This window comes from Theobroma cacao, chromosome 5 (assembly GCF_000208745.1).
Source record: "Theobroma cacao cultivar B97-61/B2 chromosome 5, Criollo_cocoa_genome_V2, whole genome shotgun sequence".
Classification (NCBI taxonomy): domain Eukaryota; kingdom Viridiplantae; phylum Streptophyta; class Magnoliopsida; order Malvales; family Malvaceae; genus Theobroma; species Theobroma cacao.
Window position 1 is genome coordinate 26,952,133 of NC_030854.1, and position 5,168 is coordinate 26,957,300.

The window sequence follows — 5,168 nt, forward strand, 5'->3', positions numbered from 1 at the left end:
TGAATAAGATGTCAATTAAATTTCAGGAAAATAGTACGTATAACATGTTGAATAACAATGCAAAAGTACAAGAATCATGTTATAATTTTATTGGAAAAATTGCTATCGCTGCTATCTTGATTTCTTCTTTGAACTTGGAAGTTAAACTTGTCTCGTATTTGGAGCTTTTAGGGCCTCTACTATCATATCTTGTCTTCGGTTTGTCTTTTGGGCTCAGTTTCGGCCTCTTCACGTTAACACTTATACATTTTATTATTTCTAAGTTCAGATTTTACAATTTTTTCAGGGTAAAAATATTTTTTTTTATAAATTTACACACTTAATTCCTCAAAAGAAAAGTATTCATACTAATCAATCAAATGTTATTTTTTGTTTTTTCATACATATTTCATTTATATATTTAATTTTTTTATCTTTCCTAAATATTATACCAACAAAAAAGTTAGTATTTAAAATAATTAGAGAAAAATTAATCATTTATACACAAATATTAGTTTATCAATTAACATTTTGAAATTGAGTGAAAGAGTTTTAGATATTTTGATAAAACAGAGATATAGGTAGAGAAGAAAGAAGAAATATTATACAGTAAAATCTCTATAAATTAATATCCTTAGGACCATGAAAATTTATTAATTAATCACGACATTATTTAATTGATAAATAAAAAATTAATTTATCAATATGTTTTTTATTTTTTTCAAAACATTGAACTTAATACATGTATTGTAATTATGCGAATATTGTCTAATTGAATTACGAATTTTCATTATGCACATAAAGATTAAAAACATGGAATAGGCACTCAGTTCGTAGAAAGTACTTAACAATGATGTTAACATGTTTAATCTGTCAATGGCATTGGACCATACACACTGTGATAAACATCATGTTCATAAATAATGATCAAAATATCATAACAAGAGTATTCTAGCTCCACTAACTAATCGATATACAAAATCATGGTATATGTGATACATTTCATTCTAAGGAGCCATTTTCTTCGTCTATAAGACCCCATATATTCTCAAAGTTTGTCATTCGCATTTAGCTGTTTCGTGTGTGCTTGGGTTGTCTACAAGTTGAACATGTTTTTGATCATCGTTTTCATTGAGGCATCGACTAACTAAAAGATGGTGCTAGATTTGTCGACGGAACTGTGAACAGCATTGGGCAATTTTGTCTATTATGACCGTAGCTTTTGCATTGTGCACATCTCCATTGTTGATTGCTTTCCCCAACTAATGGAATCCTTTTCTCCTAAGTCTTCTTGCTTGAACTTGCCAAGGTGGTGGCAAGATGACAATTTGTTTTACATCAGGGAGATTTCATAATGATTAAGATCCAATCGGGTGAATGAGAACAACATATTCACCCAAGACCGAGTGTTGTAATAGTCTGAGCAGAATTCATTGGCTGCATGTTTGCACTTACCATGAAGACAATGAACTCATAGTTAAGGAACTTATAAAAGTTCAATTCATTACAAAGCAAAGAAGAAACATGGATATTTGTACTTTATTGCCACCATGGCATGGTTGCAGGGGAGTAGATTGGTTTGAAACTCCCCACATGAACATGTCTTGGTAGACAGGTTTACTACTTTATCTTTACTATTGCCAATAACTTGGAACTCCACTCGATTGAGTGCTTGTATAGAAAGTGACATGCTTCATTGAACCGTATGTTCAATAGATCGATAGCCCAAAGGCTGAGGGTCGTGGTCAAATTGAGGGCTTCCTTGTGTCGTTCATGGAACCAATGCTGGAACATGCCTCTAATACACTCAATCAAGACAGTGATTGGTATTTTTCTTGCTTGCCTTAGACACGAGTTAATACATTCCACAATGTTTGATTTCATGAGTTTGTAATGCCTTACCAGTGACCATGCATGTGTCCATTTCTCAAAGCGTAATTTCATAAGATGGTCATAAGCATCCTTGCAAATCTGATTTAGCTGATTCATACGTTTGTTGAAATCAACTTCCTTATAGCAATTAGCTGTAAGGGTGAAAATCGCTACAACGTCTTCATGCTTGAACCTGTTTTTAAAATTTTTTCCCAAATGGTAATTGCAAAGACCATGGTGCGCGTCGCGGTACACTTTTCCCACTACATTCTTAATGCCAAGATGCTGATCAGAAATGTACATTGCATTTTCAAGACAACCAATTGCATAGTGTAATTAGGTAAGAAATCACGACCACTACTCTTCGTCCTCAACGTGACCAATGCCAAATGCAACTAGATATATTTGTTCATTCACGTCTTTACAAACAACAACAAACAGAATACCCTTGAATTTGCCTTTCAGATATGTGGCATCAATACCAACTATAGGTTGTATTACAACTTTGAACCCCCTGATACATGCCCCGTATGCCCAAAAACAATATTTGAATTGTTATGCTTGATTAGTAGTCATAGTTGTGACTGTACAAGGATTTTCACATTCCAACATATGGAAATATGAGAGTAACAGTTAGAATGACTCTTTCGGGGGACCAAAAACAAGACTCTCTGCATACTCGTTCACTTGCTAGGCCTTACCATACAAGCATTGCAATCCCCACTTACGATTCATCTTTTTCATTATTTCCTTAGGTTTCAATAGAGTTACATTATTTTCTTGTAGCTTAAGGGACATAAGTTCACCAATTAAACTTGCTTTCGCCATTCGGTTCCCACGTTGCAAACCATCAACAGTACACGTGTGTACCTTGTGGAACGTGCAAACTTGTCAATAATCTCTGTCAGGTAATTTTGTTGCATGCACAAAAAACTTGCATGCCTTGTCTTTACAAGCAACCTCAAAACGAGCATAACATGACTTTTTAACTCTAATCTCGAAATGCTCTTTTAGTGCCAACATGTTCAAAGTTTGTTTCAATTTTACCTTGAAGGGAAACCTTTTTTCTCGGTATAAGTGATCATCTGTCACGACCCGGTACTCCCCTCGAGTCTGTGACAACCGTTGCGACGTCCCAGTAGACATTCGTTACCCGAAGTGCCAACCGGAACCTCGCAAGGCTTTAGTACCATTTTTCTCATCTCCCCTGTGAGTAATCATCTCCAAACCTCGTTTTTAAAGAATTTTAAGCTTTTTCCCTTTCAAAACCATGGAAAAATAATTTTCGCCTCACAGGGGCATTTTCGTCATTTTTCCTCAAAATTTTTCGAACCCGACTAAAAATGTAGTAGATGAGTGGAAAACACATATTTCATGATTTAAAATAAATTTGAGTGTCTAAAACATTTATTAAAAATGATATTGCAAATATTTGAATAAAATATTCTAATTTCTTGCAAAACAATATTTATAGAGTCATCGGTAATTAATTTTTTTTTTGTAATGTAAAAGTTAAATAAATTCATACGTACTACAATACAAATAACTAGGATATGAAATTTACTTTATAGCGACTCATGGGCCCATAAGGAACATAAGTGCACAAAGACAGTAAACCTACAGTTTTTGGAGTAGTAAAGCCGACTATAGCCTTCGACGATATCAGTTATCTACACACTATCCTAAGCCTGAAATGGGTGGAAAGGAAGGTGGTGAGATTATATAATCTCAGTGAGTAAACAAATACCATTTAAAATATCTAAAGCTGAGTAAATGGAGACAATTAAAATAAATCATCATATTGTAGTTTCATTACCTTTCAACTTATTTCAACCAAATAAACAACTAGGCTTATGATTTCCTGAAAAGCTTGGCTCGTGCCAAAAATCATTCTCATACTCAGTTATTAGGGATGCCTTGATCGAGGGCTATCCCAACCGAGTCCGCCAAGGCTGTTAAAAAAATCATGTACGCATAATTATGTTTTTATTTTAAAAACATAGTCGTTCCTTGGCGTTGGCTGAGTTCACCCTCACGTGATGGTTTGGTGTGAAGTGAACTCTAAAAGTGTTAGCCTCAGGAGTTATCCACCCACGCCTCTCATATTGAGGTAAGATATAACGGGGTTAACCGTGCCTCTCTAATAGGCTGGTCCACGAAAACCCACCCACTGCAGCAAGCTCATCATTATCCCACAAATAAATAAAATTCAATAACATAATATGGCAATTATTGTAATTCATAGCTATTCAAGGCTAAATACACAGTTCATATATTTCAACACAAATACCAATTCAGCCATTCATACAAATATTGTCATAAGCCAGTTAATTCAAACCATGAATTTGTAACACCTCAAGTGGTCTCCAGTTACTCTATTTTCAAAGTCATCATTCAATTTCAAGACAATTTATAAATCATTTTATTTAAACAAGTTTTGTTTGTAAAACAAAAAGATTTACCATTTAAACTCATTTTCCATAAATCCACAAAATCGAATAAAAATCACTCTAGATAATTAAGACGATAGTAAGGTTACTCACTATACTAGGAGTTCAATATACTCATATTCCCGGTCTTTGGGCACAATCTCTTTACCCTTGTTAAAGGGCTCACCACCTATACATCATACGTGACACGAATTTCAATAAATTGTGTCAATTTATCATAAACTATTTTAGGCTCTCTAAATCTAAATGAATGCATGCAATGGGATGCAAAATGTCCGATTAATCACTTAAATGTAATATTTGACCTAAGTCACACTATACTCGGTCTAATTGGCTAAAATCTCCAATTTAACTCCAAATCAATTCTTCTCACTTTCTACACTCCAATTATACCTAAATTTCCTCAGTGACTATGAATGAGATCCAATTTATCAGTTCCGGGTCAATAATCACACATGTTTATACGTTAAGCAAAAATTCAGATTTTCACACAAAAATTTTTCATTTAATTTCTAGCCTCACCAAACATCAAATATCACCAAAATATCATGAAATATCATCAATTTCAGCCACAATATCCTCCCTAGAAAATTCGGCCAATGATGGGTAATGGGAGAAAATGAATTTTTCTTGTTGGTTTGTTTCTAGACATGATAAACTAACTAAAAACACTAACATAACTTAGAATCAAATCAATCCAACTTCATTCTCTCTCCATACCCATTCCAACCAGCCATGAATTCACCATGAAAACATGAAATCTAACCATGGAAAATGAAAAAGAAAGCATGGGTAGTGTAAATCACAAGTCAAAATTAAGAAATTTTACCTTTATTAGCTTAATCCCTTGAAATCCCATACTTTTTC

At 33.8% G+C, this 5,168-nt stretch overlaps 1 long non-coding RNA gene across 2 annotated transcripts; it reads right to left on the reverse strand.

Annotated features, from left to right (window-relative positions):
• On the reverse strand, window positions 3,311-5,168 carry LOC108662138. Of its 2 annotated transcripts, none has more exons than XR_001927919.1 (3): window positions 5,131-5,168; window positions 4,395-4,470; window positions 3,311-3,539 (listed from the first exon to the last, which is right to left on the reverse strand). It is a non-coding gene; the product is annotated as an uncharacterized LOC108662138 (long non-coding RNA). The 2 variants fall into 2 exon arrangements; XR_001927920.1 differs by lacking the exon at window positions 3,311-3,539 and adding an exon at window positions 3,866-4,021.